Raw genomic sequence first — 18351 nt, 5'->3', positions numbered from 1 at the left:
TCAGGGCTAGCTAAACGAGAAAACCCCCATGTTTTTATAGGACGTAAAACGAAGGAAAATCCAGCACATCGTTCTTTTTTGGAAAAACGGAAAACCAATCCTTTAATTTTTGGAAAAAAGGGAAAACCAATCCTTTAATTTTTGGAAAAAGGGAAAACCAATCCTTTAATTTTTGGAAAAAGGGAAAACCAATCCTTTAATTTTTGGAAAAAGGGAAAACCGAAAAAAGTTATCGCTGCAGCGACTAAGGACCTGCGCGGTTAGTGACGCAGACCCCGCCCGCTGAAGGTGGGCGAGCCTGTCCGCTGAGGGTGGACTCCCCGTCCGATAGAAGTGGACGAATCTGTTTTTTTGTAAATAAGGACCTACGCGGTTTGTGACGTAGACCCCGCCGGCTGAAGATGGCGAACCTGTCCGCTGAGGGTGGACGCCCCGTCCGATAGAAGTGGACGAATCTGTTTTGAAATTTTATTTTGTTTTTTTTTGAAAATAAGGACCTACCTTGTTTGCGCCGTAGACCCCGCCGGCTGAAGATGGCGAGCCTATTTTAAATTTGAGGACTTTATTTTTCGAAAACTGAGGACCTGCGCGGCTAGTGACGCGGACCCCGCCCGCTGAGGGTGGGCGAGCCCATTTTGAATTTCTTATTTTGCCTATGTAGAAGGGCTTTTGTGATTACAACCTGTTGGTGGGTCGTAATATTTCCTGATTAGATGTGTCCTATAAGTGGGTCCACACCGTATATATTTTTGTTTACCAATATTATTTTTTGAGATATCCAAACACGGGACTTCGTACAGCGTAGTCTGGGAATATTTTTTTAACTTTGCATACTCTCTTTTGAAATATATATTTTCTTTCGAGCCCCCAAGCATTCGTGCTTGACGGTCATTTCTTGTCAAAGAGGTTCCTTGGGGATACGTATTTTGTAATGTCCTTGATCGTGTTCGGGATCGTGCTCGTAAGTGCGAGTGATCTTTGTAGTGGTGTGCTACTCTTAACAAAGACGTGAGGTGCGACTTTCAGTAAAGAGATCGGCAATTTTCGAGTCGAATGGATACGGCAGGGCCCTAAAGAAGTCAGGGGCCTTTTTGGGTCTGGGATCATTTTCGGCGCCCAGGCCTGGGCGTCGAAATAATTCACGCCCAGGTGGGGCGTTGAAAGTGTTGTTTGGGCTGGTCTTTTGATGACACAGTTGGCCTCTTGCTCATTCGTTTATTTCACTTGGGAGTTATATGTATTCTCTTCTCTTTTGTTTTTTTTCTTATTTTTAGAACGTGATAATTTTCTTGAGAAGCCGTAGCCGATTGGTGGACTACGGTGCTTGTCGCTTTGGGGCGATTATTTTAAGGAACTGTTGCTCTTAAGGCGTACAATCATTGCGATAATTGGGCGAGTCTATATGGCCCGAGGAACATACCTTGAGGTGTAAGACTTTGACCGCTCTTGTTGTTGTATATTTTTTTTCTTCTTTTGAACGCGTTCGTGAATGTTCGATGATGATATGTATGTGCGAACGAGCGTTTATAGAATGGCCGTTGTGTGCGGTCCATTAATCAGTTTGCTTGAGTCATTTTTCTTTGAGCAATGACTGATTTTGAATAGTTTGCTTAGAAGCTTGATAGGGTTCAGGTCCATTCATGAAGTGGGCTCAAACATCGTGCCCTTTCGATTGTTCGAACATTTGCTCCGAGAGATTTTTTATTTTGCTATGGTTGTTTTGGAGCCGCCAAGTATGCATGTTGGGATGCTTCCTTTTGGCGTACGATTTTTGGTAGGTTTTTTGGAGAAAGATGCCTTGGGGTTCCGCTTGTGTAGGTGCGAGCTATCCCTTCCGTGGTAGGTAATATTTTGCTACCTTTAATCCTTAATGTAGAAGTCGTGTGGCTTGCATTTTGAATTTGGGCGATAAGTAGTTTTTGCCTCTTTTACACATGCTCTTGGTCGTGCCTACATTAGTGTAATATGCCTTACTCTTCTTTTAGACTTGTACTGTGGGACGGTTGAACTTATGGTGCGACGTAGGCTTGTGTGGCCTAACGGCGTGTCTTAGAACATTCCTCCAGGTGTTGGGATATTATTATTTTTTGCATTGGAGTACTTCATCACGCCTCGTTCAGGTGTTCGAACAAGTGTAGCACCTTCTGCGTGGGTTTGCACGGCTTATTACTTCGTTCGATGCGAGGATTCATAGGTGTTTCTTTCTTATTTTTATATCTGGGAAAAACTTGGCTAGCAGAAATATTCAGCCCCCAGGCTGGGGCGTTAAAGATATCGGCGCCCAGCTCTGGGCGTTGAAAATGATTTCCGGGTCTATTTTGACAGTTCTTATCCTTGATTTTTTCCTTCGCTTTTGCTTTGGAACGAGGTAGACTATGTAACGGGCGCTTGTAGGGCGAGCGTTATGTGCAGTAGTTTGATCGGAGTTTTGGTGACTCGCGATTTTCAGTTACCCTTGTTAGTGGGGTGACTTTATATATTCTAAGTAGTGCTTTAGAATTTGGGAGGGGTTGTAGCCATTCTAAGGTTCGTTTTACACGATTAAAGCTTAGGATTGTGCCCCTATGATGTATGTATAGCATTAGCGTCGAGAATTTGTGATGAAATCGTCATTTCGAGCTTTTTTAAAGTGTTTTTCTCAAGCCCCCAATTGTAGCTACGGTATTGGCTTGGTGCTATAATGCTTTGCATACGTTTTTATGCATTCATGGTGACATGGATCATGAATAGTTTGAACCAGACTCGTTTAGTGCGAGGTACGTTCGATTAGTGATTTTGCTGCTTCTCTTGTAAATGTCGTATTGTGCGACATTGCCATGGTCAAGGTAGTCACATGTTGAAGTGTGCCTTGTCCAAAAGCTAGGTGCCTTTCTTTACCCATAATCATATTTGGAAATCTTTTGACTCACTTGCAAAATTGAGATAAACGCATACTTAGCTTAAACCAACGACACTTTATTATGTTCGAAGAAGTCTTTAGAAATCATTTGAAAAATTATATAAAATCCGAATCCTACTGTGTACAATCCGAGGTGTCCTAAGTAGGTTGACTTATAGAAGGGTTTGTACAGGATTACATGAGTGAATCAAAATACTGTTACGATTTTTGGAATGCTGTCTAAGGATTTGCTGGAAGCCAGGGTGCAGGCATCAAGATATACTTGTGCCCGTTTGGCATGTGCTTTAGGCTTTTAGGGCCATCTTTTCCAGAATTGCGGGAATATAAACCGTTTTCAAATCGACTTAGATTTACTTGGTGTATGTCTGTATAAAAGGTCAAGGTATACTTAGTTCCTTCCCTATCTCTTTCATTTCAATCTTTTAGCCCCCAGTTGCTATTATGTCTTCCCATTAACGATGCTTTTTAAATTTCGATTTTAGATGTCCGTGTCATATGTCTGAGTAGGGTGAGCCTTGGTTAAGTGCCAAGTCCTATTGACAATGTCTGATTTTTTTTTAAAGGGGATTCGCAAGCATTTGAATTACCATGAACGGGTGCCCTGAGTTCGAAGGAACGATGGGGCGATGCCGTAGAACAATCCTCTTTATTGCAAGCTTACTGCCCTTACTACTTGTTGGCGATCATGACTGTGTCTAGTGGTGAAAGGTCTTTAAGCGAACGACTATGTCTAGTGGTGAAAGAAAGTCTTTAAGTGAGTTAGTTCGCTTTAGGGAGGGTCAAGTCGAGTACTTTAGAGGTCATGGACGCTTGCGCTAGCCCCCATTCAATTGAGGCAAAGCGATCTTTTGAGTCTTGGCTAAGTGCCTAGGAGTGTGAGTGCTCCTTCTGGCAAGGGTACGTGCCTTTATTATTTTTCGATGTGTGCTCATTAATTTTGGCATCTTGGTGACTTGGATTCTTCCTTTGACTTAAATTTTTCTTTCGACTTGGATTGCAAGTAATTAAATTTCAATAAGGGACTTCTATTTTTTATTCTTGTTTTTCTATAGGCTTTAATATTTTTGTCAATTTGGTTGGACCGAATCATGGATTGCCTACGTATCCGCCTTAAATAGATTTAATTTGGAATCAGGTCTTGCGTAGTTCTTAGCCTAGAAAATGGTTTCTTAGAATGCCGAATTCGATAAGTATGTTCTGAGGTGAAAACATATTATTTGAAACGGTGGAATAAGTGAAGTCTATTTTTTTTTAATCTGCTGCCTTGCGTAAGCCAAAAATTAGTTTTATATTTTTTTTGAGTACATGTATTTTTTTTTCTTGGTGGTACGTATATCTGAATACGTGCTGTACCCCCCAAGTGTTCGTTATTTTTCCGTGTATGTGCGGATAAAATGACGAGCACTTCTGGACAAAATTTGGCAAGCAGAGAGAATCAGCGCCCAGACTGGGGCGCTAAAGATTCCGGCGCCCAGCTCTGGGCGCTGATAATGATATCTGGGCAGATTTTTTGGTTTTGTGCCAAATATTTGTGAATTTTTTTTTTGTGAGCTAAATGTTCTTTTTCTTTTTAAATGATTTTTTAAAGGCGCTTTGCAAAGTTCGCTTTTTTTTATTATTTATTATTTTTTGTACTTTTCATTTGTTTTCCTTTTTATTCGTGACTCAAGACAGTTTGATAGATGGGTTGAATGAGTTGTGTAGGTATTGGTCAAGCATAAGGATTACATCTTCTAGGACTCGCAATTTGCAGCCTCAAGCTAGTGTCATGAGTTTAAATCAACCAAGGTCAATGAGTAGCATGGGGACGGCTCAAGGGTATATCAACAGGATGTATCTATCAAGTTATATGGTCATTATGCTAATGGTTGTGCAAGAGCAGGTTTTGGAAATAATGGGTATGACGCACGTGTCGATGGCCGTGCGTGGTTTGCGGTTGACAACAAGTTCAAGAACAAGAGTCGAGGTAATGGTTTCTTGGGTTATGGCAATGAGAACATGGATGGGTTAGATGAGCTGAACAGGGGCCCCAGAGCGAAGGTGTCTAAGAACATGAGGATTTGAAAGGGTAGACATCGTAGAATTTTATGATTTAGATTGGTTGACTCAATTCTCTTCCTTCTTTTACTTAGGTAAATTTCGCACTTTGGGAGGTACGGGCTAAGTATTTCATGGCTCGCTCTTTTCGCTTCCCTTTTCTCTTTCTATTTTTTCTTCTTTGCTTGGGATTTCTCCCCAACATAAGTCCTTCAATCAAATTTTTTATTTGGTCTAAAAGGTAGATGGTTGTGGTCTTTGAGTCACGAGACGAGACTGAGTGAGCCTCGTTTGGTAGGCCTATAGTGAACCTTTAATTTTAGTAGGCCTAGGGTGGACCTTTTAAATTGTCTTACTTTGCAAGCGTATTTAGTCGTTTCTTAAAAGGTGCAAATAGCGTAGATTCAAGATGTTGTTTTTACCTTATTGAAATTTAACGAAAGAATTACATCGAAAATATTTTTGTTTCTTTTCAGATTCCAGTTTCTGGGATTTAATTGGAAGTTGTGATTTAGACTCAAACTTTCATTAATCTTTCTGATTATAACCCGTGTATGAATACAAGGAGGTGGCCTAGACTCAAAATGATGATGTGGCGTAAGCCTATAATACTTGACCAAGCAACTCTCAGACTTAGGCTAATTGGACCATGACTTTCGTTGGTTGACACTTTAGATTTTAACCCTTGGGTGTTCATTTGTCATGCGCCATTCTGCTTAATGTTGGCAAGGTAGTTAATTGGGGAGATCGAATTTCCATTTTTACAAGGCTAGAATCATTAGTGAGGCTTCTCTCTTAGTGTGTATTGCTTTTACCCCAATGGTAGTCTTATGGTATGTCGATCTGGGTATTTTCATGGTTGGTCATGTTGCATTCATGGAAAATCTTTTAGTCCGTACTTAATAGTATTTCAAGGAGTGAGTGACTCGAGAGGACTATGATAGTCGTGACCCAATGTGATTATAAGCCTTGAGACCATTAATTCTTGCTAATGGTATTGACACCTTAGGTCCACTTTGGGGGTTGTGCGACTATGGGGGAATGATTTTCAGAATGTGACTGTTTCCACTTTGCAAATACTGTAATATATTCTTTTTATTGGTGAGAGAGAGTATTGAGGCCGTGGATTCTTAGCAAGGGATGACAATTACATGTGGGTGCTTATTGATTTAAATGTTAGGAAGGGAGACTCAATATGGTTTAACCTTTTAACTTGCAGAACGACACCAAGTATTGGGACCAATTCTATGGATAAGACAACTAAGACTTGGGATTTAGATTGTACTTTGGCATAGCCTAGTCTAGACTCGGATTTATTTTTTATCCGAACATTATTTTTCCTTAAAAAACTTCATTTGAACATTATTTTTGAATACTTTGCCCATGTGACATTCATAATTATTAACATGTTCGGTTTTGATGCCGAGCATTGCCGTCGTAGGAGGCCTAACAACGACACAAAGAGTTATTTATTTTTTATAAGTCGCTTCTAGCATCGAGTGCTATTTCATACGCCCTCGTAGCAATTGTTTTTACGAAAAGCTTTTTTTTTTTTTTGCTACGTATTTTCTTCATGCGTGGGCACCGAGGCTGCTGTGCTTGACCAAAAGGCCAGGCAGCAACTTCAGCGCCCATCTATGGGCGTGAGAAATTTCGGCGCCCAGCCAGGGGCGTTGAAAATGCGTCCCTGGCTGGTTCTCGTTTTCTGTTTGCGTCTACTTTTATTTTTGCGACTTCGATTTGCGTGCTTGCCTAATAACGTCCTTTACGCGTTGTGCAGCATTTGTGGGATTCGTTACAGGCCATCCCGAGCGTCGCTTATTTTTGTGGCGATCATTCGGGTTTGCGGAACACGTATTTCGGTATAACTCTTTGGCGAATTTGTCATGAATGTTTGGGCAATTTTTAAGGTCGTTGGTTTTCTAGCATTATTTGTCTAGCATTATTCGTACGCACAATTATAACATAGTCACATAGTTCGCTACACATAACTACATTACAAACATGGATTTGAAAATTAAATATGTCACGTAGTTTATGATAGGCTTCTATGGGTAGTATTTGCGCCTGGCTTGGTACCGCTTCTATCGTAGATCCAACACATGCCCCGGTCGAGGTAGTGTCTTCAACAGACGAATTTCGCTCAAGAGGCCAACCCGCAAGTGCAAGCCAAGGAGGCATGCAGGCGAGAGGGACCTAATGAGTGAGCGATTGGGTTCGGGATAGGTGTACTACCTGCACAAGTACCGAGTGGGAAACATGCGCGGCATATGCACCCTCCTATTGGCGAAAAAAGGTATCCTTAGTCCCAATTCCCGAGGGAGCCGAGATTCGTTATGCGGTTCTGCCCGTTCACATTAATATGCTGATTTTCAGGTTGTCCCAACTTGATGGGGAAATAAACGCGGGGTAGGATCGTTTCACCCTTCGGCTATTTTGATTACCTACAAGCACGAGTATTTCCTTCACTATCCCCAGTGGAGTCGCCACTGTGAGGGGGTCGAAAAAAGCGCGAGGCTAATGCGTGACCTTGTCCCTCGTGGGTGTGACGATTCTTTTTATTCAATCAAGTGTAATTGGATTTCCTGTGAGTATACACCCAATTGACTAGTAATATAGGAGTCGCCATTCAGTTTTTAACGACAATGAGAAAAACTGACAAAACCCGATTATCGTGACATAAAGGGAGTGCAATTATGTTTGACCACGACGGCCGTAGGTTCCCTTGTGATCCCTGGTGTGGGGATCTCTCAATATACACCCGCAAGGTAGAGATTGAGGGTTCGGGGGACTGTAACTACCGAGAGGAGTAATTCGCTCGTCGATAACTCCAGAGGCAGAATATCCTTACTAGCTCAGCATAAATAATTGAAGGGACATGCGTTAACTATTAAACTAATCTGAGTTGATTTTAGCAATATGCAATATATAATACTAATTCGATCGTGATTATCTGATTTAAATAGCATTAAGGGACCTAGCATGATAATCCAATTTCCCAAAAATATTATATTTGTTAGGCATAATAGAACAATCAGTTTAGGTTAGTTTAACAGTTCATAAAAAGGGCGAGGAAAGCAGTTAAATCATCGAAAAGGGACACATTACGACGCACCCTTGAGAGGTGCGTCACGGTTCTCAGAAAACTAACCACTTTGACTTTGCTATTTCTCCTTTTTATTTAACGAATCTCAATTATGGGACAGGATACGTTCTGTTCGATTTATGGATCGATTGCGACAGAACGCGTGAACAATTTCGCAACGAGAGGCTTAGGCTAAGGGTTGGAGTCAATACTCAGAATATGATTGTGTGTTGTTGTGTTGTTTCACGTCGAAACTAGGGGCCTATTTATAGGGAAGAGTTCGTGGAAAGATAGGATTGCAGAGTTCTAATCCACAAAGAATTAGGAAAAGAGACGTACCCAGGTATTTTCAGCGCCCAGGCCTGGGCACCGAAGATTTCGGCGCCCAGAGCCAGGCATTGAAAATAGGGTCTTGGCAGTTTTGTTTAGTCAAATTCGGATTCCTAAAATCCGTAGAGTTTGAGATCAATTCGAGTCTTTTAGCGCGTATCAATTTTATGACGGAATGCGTCTGGGTCCGTTACGAACTCTAGGTTCGTTAGGATTTTAATTAATACGTGACTCCTATTTCCGAATCCTATTAGGAATAGGATTCTCGCGGTTTTCTATCTCATTTAGGATTTATGTTGGAGTGCAACACCTGATTCTGACAGGTTTCTATCTTTTATGATTTGCCACTTTTAGACGCTACCTTTTACGGAAGTTACTATTTTTAGCAGATTTCCATAAATAGCAGGTATCGGGTGAAATTAAATGGGGAATCGAGATTCGTTTATTTTATAGGAGATGCGTTGTCAAGTGGAGTTTTTATGTTTTCATCATCGAACCTTTCCCTTGCGGGAACGGGGACAAAAGTAGGTGTCTACAGTGGTCATCTTCTTTTGTGGTTTTGAGCTAGTCTTTATGATATGTGTGTTTTATATAGAGTTTTTACCCCCGTCCCTTAGTACTTTTTGATCTCAAATTATCTCTTCGGAGCGATTTTTAGTACTAATGTGCTCCTTGTAGTGTGTTTGTAGTTTCAGGTTCATCATTGTAGGAATCAGCATATTTTTGTGCATTTCCTACTCATTTGAATCAATACAAGAGATTATGTACTTTCGAGAGCACAAACATTAAGTTTGAAGAGTTTTGAAGCAAAGCGAATAACGAAGGAAGTACAAAAATGACTATAGTCCACTATTTTAAGCATACCTCAAGTTCTACAACTCCAAATGATGTAATTCTAATTGGGTTGGATTCTAGACTTCAATAGCTTTCCAACAAGTGGTCACTCGCCTAATTTTGACGAAGAACGAAGGAGATATGACGTTTTGAAGATAGAGGATCGTGCAGTTTCAACACGCGCCCGATCGGGCGGGCTTCACCCGATCCGGATCGAGCGGTCATTCTGGGCGCTGTTCTGGGCATTTTGCAACCGCCCGATCAGGCGGAATTTCGCCCGATCGGGCCGACTATCGAGCACATCGCTTGATCGGGCGAAGCGTCGCCCGATCGGGCGACGCCAATCTCCAGCGTATTTCGCGAGTTTTTATTTCCGATTTTGGGCTCTATTTTGGGCAAACTATAAATACTAGCCCCTTATATTTTTAGTGACACCTTTTATTTTTTAGTTTTGAACCTTAGTTTATTTCCTTAGCTTATTATTCTCTCAAATTTGTTCCAATACTTAGTTTTATTTTCAATCAAAAATTCAAGCTTTCATTATTCATTGTTCTTCAATATATTAGGTATTGCTTCTTGTTCTAATTTAGTTTATTGCTTTAATCATGTTTTCTATTATATTAATTGCTTTTTTATTTATTATCATGAGTGAGTAGTTTAATTTCTAGGGTTTAGGGGATCCATGAATGCTTGATTGGGATTATATGTGGACATGATATTTGATTGATTGATTAATTTCTATAGCTTATTATTATTGCTCGTCAATTCTGTTCGGCCGGACTATTTTGATTTGAGTTTGATTAACCTTAGATTATGCGCTGAGAGGTATAAATCTGATGTTTCTGGTCTGTGGCTATTAGATAGGAATTATTTCTAGTACGTAGCGAGAGCCCGCTAGTTGTTCTATCCTAAGGAATTCATAAGATTCGAGAGATGCATGTTTTCCTAGTTATGATTGTTAGTTGATTGTTATTGTCCGTTGTCCAATCCCCGTCTGCATTTATGGCGAACCGCTGCCCTAGATTCCTTTAATATTGTTATTTTCCGATTTGATTACTTGTTTTAGTTTAATACACAAACCAATCCAACTCTCGTTACCAGTAGTCTAGATTGGTAATTTAATAGTAGAAAGAACGCCTGTTTCCCTGTGGATACGATCCCTGCTTCCCTTGCTATATTTTTAGTTGGTGAACGTTAGGTTTATCTTTGATAGGAGTGCGATTTAGCCTGTAAAATTTTGGCGCCGTTGCCGGGGAAACGGTTTTATTTTCTGTTATTAATTGTTTTTCTAGATTATTGCTTGTTACTTCTCAAGGGACTCCCGTTCCTTGAGACCGGATCTCACGACTGTTTTCTAGTTTTTGCTTGTTTATGCCCAGGACTGTCCATACTAGCGATCTGACTTCGTTCGATCCTGAACTTGAACGGACCTTTCGTAGACGGCGTAGATTCGTTAAACAGTTGAGAGACTATTCTGACTCTGAATCCGACTATCTGATTAGCAATCTATTCCATACAGATTCAGAGATGGGTGACCAAGCACCACCACCGCCACCCCCACTTGTGCCAAGGCTTACAGACTACTCTAAACCAAGTTTGTCTATGCTCCCCAAGGCAATCATGCCTTCCATTGCGGTCGAGAATTTCAAGATCGAACCCCAGCTGATAAAACATGATCGAGAGACACCAATTCGGTGGGGAAAAGGGTGAAGATCCTAATCTCCATATTCAATCTTTCATTCAGTATTGTTCCACCATTAAGCAGAAGAATTTAACACCGGAGCAGACTATGGAGATACTCTTTCCATTTTCATTGAGTGGGAAGGCCAAGCTATGGATTAACAGTCTCAACCGCGCAGCTATGAAAATCACCGATTGGAATTCCTTGGCCCTTGCGTTCTATGTTAAATATTTCCCACCTGAGAAGACAGCTCGTCTGAGGGGTCAGATATTAGGTATCTCTCAACAAGCAGATAAGATTTTGTTCGAAGTTTGGGAGAGATTCAAGGATTTGCAGAGAGAGTGCCCGCATCATGGTTTGGATGACTGGTTCCTGGTTCAGCAGTTCTATAATGGTTTGGGTAATGAGTCTAGGTGTCTTTTGGATTCAGCTGCCAGTGGGAGATTTATGCAACTGGAGGTGCCTAGAGCTTTGGAGGTGATTGAGTGCTCAGTTGGCCAATGTTTGTAATAGTTGTGGGATGCAAGGTCATTATGCACCGGAATGTAGGAGCTCTATTGAACAATGCAATGCATTCCAGGCCTACAAGCAGAACAATCCGTACTCCAACTCATACAATGAGGGGTATAAAAACAACCCCCTATTATCATATAGGAGTACTAATGTTCAGAACCCCCACCAGATCCAACACCCTCCACCACCACAACAACCTTACCAACCACCACCACAACAGCCCTACCAACCGCGAAGTAACTACAACCCGCAGCCTAGTGGACCACCTGGCTTTCCTCCACAGCCTCAACCCACATAGCCTGATCCCATGCTTGTTGAGATGCGGAATATGATGTTAGAATTGCAGAAGTCTCTGAGCGAAAAGGATGCCAAAATCGATGCCCTCACTTCTCATAACAAGGTCATGGATAAACAGTTGGCACAAATGGCTACTACTCTCGCAAAGAGACCCAAGGGTCAACTCCCTTCACAGCCTGTGACCAGAGAGTCTATAAATGCTGTCACTTTGCGGAGTGGATATGAGTATGATGGGCCACCTATGACTATAGAGGAAGGGGTTGAAGTATCTGTAAGTGGTGCTGTGCCAAGAGAAAGTGAGAAGGTGGTCAAAGAGAAGGAAGCTGACACAAGGGTTGAGAAGAAAGTTGAGATACAAGTTCCACCTATCAAACTTCCCTTCCCACATCGTCAGCTAAAGAACAAGCTAGACAAGCAGTTTGGTAAGTTCTTAGAAGTGGTAAAGAATCTGCAGGTAACGGTCCCTTTCACTGAATTAATTACTCAAGTACCTTCATATGCTAAATACATGAAAGACATCTTGACTAGGAAGAGAGAATTTAGTGAGGTGGAGACTGTTGCATTTACTGAAGAGTGCAGTGCCTTACTACAAAATAAGTCTCCACCCAAGTTGAAGGACCCCGGGAGTTTCTCTATCCCGTGTAATATTGGCAACCTTTTTATTGACAAAGCCTTACGTGATTTAGGTGCCAGTGTTAGTGTCATGCCCTTGTCTGTCTGTACTAAATTGAACATGGGTGATTTAAAAGTTACCAACATAACTCTGCAAATGGCCGATCGATCTGTAAAATACCCCCTAGGTGTTCTAGAAGATGTGCCTGTTAGAGTAGGTAAATTTTTTATCCCTGTTGATTTTGTTGTATTGGACATGGAAGAGGACAGGCAGATCCCTATTATTTTAGGTCGACCTTTCCTACACACTGCGGGGGCAATCATAGATGTCAAGAATGGAAAGCTGACCTTAAATGTGGGGGATGACAAGGTTACTTTCAATTTAACCCATGTTGCTAAGAGCCCTATGGTAGAGGAGTCATGTTTTGGAGTCAATGTTTCTAATGATTATTTTAATACTAAATTGACTCATACTAACTCCAACAATCCTTCGGAAAAAGAGCATGTTTCAAATTGTTTTGTAGGTGGAGGTAATCGGAGTATGAACTCTTCGGCATGAGTTCGAAGAGAAGCACGATTTGATGATGCTGAGACCCGAAAGGCCGAAAGTTCGGTGAACGGTTGGCATCGCATTCATGATCGGGGTCGTGGTCTGTCACCCCCGCGCCACATAGCTCATCCAAGGCAATTGATTTGACACCAGATGGCACCATCTTTTGTGCTCCCATTCGATGAGTTGTCGTGGCTCTCATCCCCTTCCTTTCGTTGTCCGTGCATAAACTGAGATTTTGTAATGGGGACATTACACCAACCTAATAGGGGATGAGTACTTAACTATCCATTTATTGCTTTCCGTAGTGTACTTTATGCTTTCGTTTTGTGTGTTTTAGTATAATTTTTGATCAAGTGTGTGATTCAGTGTAGTCCTTGGTATTGGAGAGGCGAGATGAGTGTATTTTACGGTTTTGGTGTTTAATGTTATGCAGGTCTAAGGCCCCAAGCTCGAAAAAGTTGAATCAAAGCCAAACGGAGCAGCTTGCATTTCGCCCGACCCGGATCGGGCGAAGAGCGCCCGATCGGGCGCGTGTCGATACAAAGAAAAATTTGGGAAATCGCCCGACCGGGCGAAAGTGGCCCGATCGACACAAAAGGCGAGTGAAATGCCCGATCGGGCGAAATTCCGCCCGATCGGGCGGTTGATGATGACGTCGTAGAAAGGTCAAGGAAGGATTCTGGGCTGAGAAAAGTCAATAAAACAAGGCATTGCATTTCGCCCGATCCGGATCGGGCGAGGTGCGCCCAATCGGGCGCGCACAAATTCAATGAAAAGGTTCGAAATTCGCCCGATCGGGCGATCTGCTGCCCGATCGGGCGATCTTCTGCCCGATCGGGCGATCTGCTGCCCGATCGGGCGATTTGCGAATCAGCGACAAATAAGCCACGGGTTGCTCACTTTCCTCATGATACCTCTTGAGCCAATGAGGATATTGTCTGATTTAGCTTGGGGGGGTGTTTCACTCACTTGTACATATTAGGTATGTTTTTCCTTTTATTTTTGCATTTACTTATTTTTGTGTGTTTATTTTGGTGTGTTTAATGTTTTCTAGAGTAGTTTATTGCTTTGAAAAAAAAAAAAATACAAAAATACGTTCCGATGAATACAATATCATGCTTCCCTGTGCCCCTTGAACGAAAATTGTTTTGATTCTTGGTATTTGATGATGGGCAATGTAGATGTGTTAGCCATGATTTGATATTCGATTGCTTTGATGCCTTAACATGAGTCAACTCCGACTAACTATTTGTGGACTTGGTGCTTGACTAGTTGATTTGGTTAGGATGTGTGATAGCTTCCTGGTGTGTCATTGATTTTGAGTATTGATTTGCAACTATTAGTAGTGTTTTATGACTCATATACATGCACATTGTGGAGGACGAAGGCATTTTTCTATTTAGGTAGCCTTCAGATGAATCTAGATACATTTGTTTCCTCCTTTTCTACCCATGTTGTTGCTTGTGCCCCTTTATTCGGTGACTAGCCACATTACAAGCCTGCAAAACCCCATTGGTTACTAGTCCCAAGCCTAGCTTGGGGGAGCTAATAGTAGTGAGGTGAGGGAGTTGTAATGTGCTACATTTTGAGCACAAAGTGGGTATTGAAAAAGGAGTTCGTCTTATCATGTTTGTTGTTGAAAATGAGTTGAAAATGAAAAGAGATGAAAGAACAAAACAAATGTGAAGGTTTCTAAAAAGAAAGAAAAAAAGAGAGATTGAAAAGGAAAAGAAAGAGAAAAATTTATTACTCTCATAAAAAAGTTCAAAGTATTGTTTCAATCAAGTTTTGCAAATTCATATCCTTATGAGTGATTGGTTACAATTGTGGAAAAAAGGCAAGAAAGTATGGTGTTGGCTATTTGTTGTTTTGTCATGTGTTGAGTGGGAGAGTTATGGTCATTATATCGGTTGATCATGGTTGTTTTTAGGATTTATGCTCCCCAAAGCCAAGGCTTTAAAGCTCACATTATACCCAAATTTACCGCACCCTTACCTAAGCCTAACATTACAAGCTTTGAAGACCTTCCGACCTTTGTGCATAGAGTCGTACTTATGCGAAAATAGTTGTTTATCAATGCAAGTTATGACATGACACATTTCAAGTCGACTACTAGGTTGAGTGTATGTTTTTCTAGACACACGTGTGTTGTGAGTTTGGGAGGGCATTGTTCACTTATACGTTGGGAGGAGAGCGAACGGGTACATCTTTTACCCGCCACATAAATGAGTGATGAGTGTGTGGGCACTAGTCTTGAATTCCATTGTGCACTTGTGGTTCGCTTTGCGTGACGATTGTTAGGGAGGATTTGTGGTTGGGTGGATTTGATTGGTTGACATTGATGCATGCTCGTTGGATTTTGCCTTGAATTATGTTTTTCATTTTGAAATATGTTGGGGGTGAAGTTGTCTTGTATTCATCGATGATTTCCTTGCTTAGGGACCCAAGGATCTAGCTTGGGGGAGTTTGATATGTGTGTTTTATATAGAGTTTTTACCCCCGTCCCTTAGTACTTTTTGATCTCAAATTAGCTCTTCGGAGCGATTTTTAGTACTAATGTGCTCCTTGTAGTGTGTTTGTAGTTTCAGGTTCATCATTGTAGGAATTAGCATATTTTTGTGCATTTCCTACTCATTTGAATCAATACAAGAGATTATGTACTTTCGAGAGCACAAACATTAAGTTTGAAGAGTTTTGAAGCAAAGCGAATAACGAAGGAAGTACAAAAATGACTATAGTCCACTATTTTAAGCATAACTCAAATTCTACACCTCCAAATGATGTAATTCCAATTGGGTTGGATTCTAGACTTCAATATCTTTCCAAAAAGTGGTCACTCGCCTAATTCCGACGAATAACGAAGGAGATATGACGTTTTGAAGATAGAGGATCGTGCAGTTTCAACACGCGCCCGATCGGGCGGTCATTCTGGGCGCTGTTCTGGGCATTTTGAAACCGCCCGATCGGGCGAAATTTCGCGCGATTGGGCCGACTTTCGAGCACATCGCCCGATCGGGCGACGCCAACCTCCAGCGTATTTCGCGAGTTTTTATTTCCGATTTTGGGCTCTATTTTGGGCAAACTATAAATACTAGCCCCTTATATTTTTAGTGACACCTTTTATTTTTTAGTTTTGAACCTTAGTTTATTTCCTTAGCTTATTATTCTCTCAAATTTGTTCCAATACTTAGTTTTATTTTCAATCAAAAATTCAAGCTTTCATTATTCATTGTTCTTCAATATATTAGGTATTGCTTCTTGTTCTAATTTAGTTTATTGCTTTAATCATGTTTTCTATTATATTAATTGCTTTTTTATTTATTATCATGAATGAGTAGTTTAATTTCTAGGGTTTAGGGGATCCATGAATGCATGATTGGGATTATATGTGGACATGATATTTGATTGATTGATTAATTTCTATAGCTTATTATTATTGCTCGTCAATTCTGTTCGGCCGGACTATTTTGATTTGAGTTTGATTAACCTTAGATTATGCGCCGAGAGGTATAAATCTGATGTTTCTGGTCTGTGGCTATTAGATAGGAATTATTTCTAGTACGTAGCGAGAGCCCGCTAGTTGTTCTATCCTAAGGAATTCATAAGATTCGAGAGATGCATGTTTTCCTAGTTATGATTGTTAGTTGATTGTTATTGTCCGTTATACAATCCCCGTCTGCATTTATGGCGAACCGCTGCCCTGGATTCCTTTAATATTGTTATTTTCCGATTTGATTACTTGTTTTAGTTTAATACACAAACCATTCTAACTCTCGTTACCAGTAGTCTAGATTAGTAATTTAATAGTAGAAAGAACGCCTGTTTCCCTGTGGATACGATCCCTGCTTCCCTTGCTATATTTTTAGTTGGTGAACGTTAGGTTTATCTTTGATAGGAGTGCGATTTAGCCTGTCACTTTACGGCTCGATTTTGCCACCACTTGGTCTTTGATCAGAGGACCATGTACAAGTATCAGCGACGACCTTTACTCCGAGGTCGAAATCCATTTTTTTCTTTGAGATTATCCAAACATGGGACTGTGTATAGCGTAGTCTGGGAGTATGATTTTAACTTCGCACGCCCTTCGTTGGAGTATATATTTTCTTTCGAGCCCCCAAGCACTCGTGCTTGATGGTCATTTCTTGCCAAGAGAGGTACGTATTTTATAACGCCCTTTAATCATGTTTGAGATCGTGCTCGTATGTGCCAGCGACCTTCATAGTGGTATGCTATTTTGACGAAGTCGTGGAGTGCTACTTCGTTTTCCGGGCGACAAAGTTTATTTTTCAATAATATCAGGTTTAGCTTGGCCCGGATTAATCTTTTGACAAACAAACATTTTTTATTTGAGAAACCAACGACTTAATAATATTTTTTGGTGTTTCGAAGAATGACCTTGATATTTATTTTACTTATATTCGTTTTGAAAAAATGTACATGTATATATTCCTTGAGACGAGTCTAAGTTTCGACAAGTTTTAACATTCATTTTCACTATTTGGGTGCTAAAGGTGCTTTTGGGCTTGATCTTGATTTCAATAGGGCCTCGTTTTAGGTTATGATACATATGACAATTCATAAATCATGCGGAAAAACCATAAAGCCAGGAAAGCATATTATTTACACATAATCATTTAGCATGGAATAGATGCATACATGTTGTAGCGTGCCTTCCCTAGCTGCGCCCGAACCGAACAAGAACAAGTCTTTAGGACTCCAAATGTCGTCCCTTCATAGATAGTCCACAGTACGTCCGGATCCGCCTCAAGTTAGACCAACTAGAATCGCCCTTAAGGTGCTTGGGAATTTCGGTTATTATTGCAAGTGTATGGCTGATTTTATTTCAAAAACTTACCCTTTGAATACTTCAATCGTACCCATAAATTGTGACCCTAGGCCCTTATTTATAGAGGTTTGGAAAGGGAATTGGAATCCTAGTAGGATGTGGATTTGCTAGTTAGAATCTTATTAGGACTCTAAATAACAAAATCAATCTATTAGGATTAGGATTTAATCTTTGCACGAATTCCAATAGGATTAGGATTCCCGCACAAGCGTTGCACGAGCCGTGCACCCGCGCAAGCCTTGCGGCCCACGTCAGGCGCACAGCGCTCGGCCCACGCTGCTGTGCTCTCGCGCGCGCACGCCCCTGGCTGGGCCTGGTCGAGGCGTGCGTTGGTGCGTGCGGCTCGCTGGGCGATGGCCTGGCTTCGTGTTGGGCCTTTGTCTAGCGGGCCCTCGTCCGATGCTAATTCGTACGATACGCTTCCGATTAAATTCCCGATTCCGGAATTCATTTCCGATACGAACAATATTTAATATTTCCGATTCCGGAATTAATTTCCGTTTTGAACAAATATTTAATATTTCCGTTTCCGGAATTATTTTCCGATTCCGATAATATTTCCGATTCTGACAATATTTCCGTTTCCGGCAATATTTCCGATTCCGGCAATATTTCCATTTTCGATAATATTTTCCGATACGTACCATGTTTCCGTTTCCGGCAA

At 41.1% G+C, this 18351-nt stretch overlaps 1 non-coding gene across 1 annotated transcript; it reads right to left on the bottom strand.

Moving 5' to 3' along the window:
* Nucleotides 1-11118: 11118 nt before the first annotated feature.
* Nucleotides 11119-11225, bottom strand: LOC130460226 (small nucleolar RNA R71). Its single transcript, XR_008920162.1, has one exon. It is a non-coding gene; the product is annotated as a small nucleolar RNA R71 (small nucleolar RNA).
* Between the last annotated feature and the right edge of the window lie 7126 nt (nucleotides 11226-18351).

The sequence above is a fragment of the Spinacia oleracea genome, chromosome 4 (assembly GCF_020520425.1).
Source record: "Spinacia oleracea cultivar Varoflay chromosome 4, BTI_SOV_V1, whole genome shotgun sequence".
Taxonomy (NCBI): Eukaryota; Viridiplantae; Streptophyta; class Magnoliopsida; order Caryophyllales; family Amaranthaceae; genus Spinacia; species Spinacia oleracea.
Note: the sequence above shows the minus strand (reverse complement) of the source record. Positions and strands in the feature narration are given on the sequence as shown.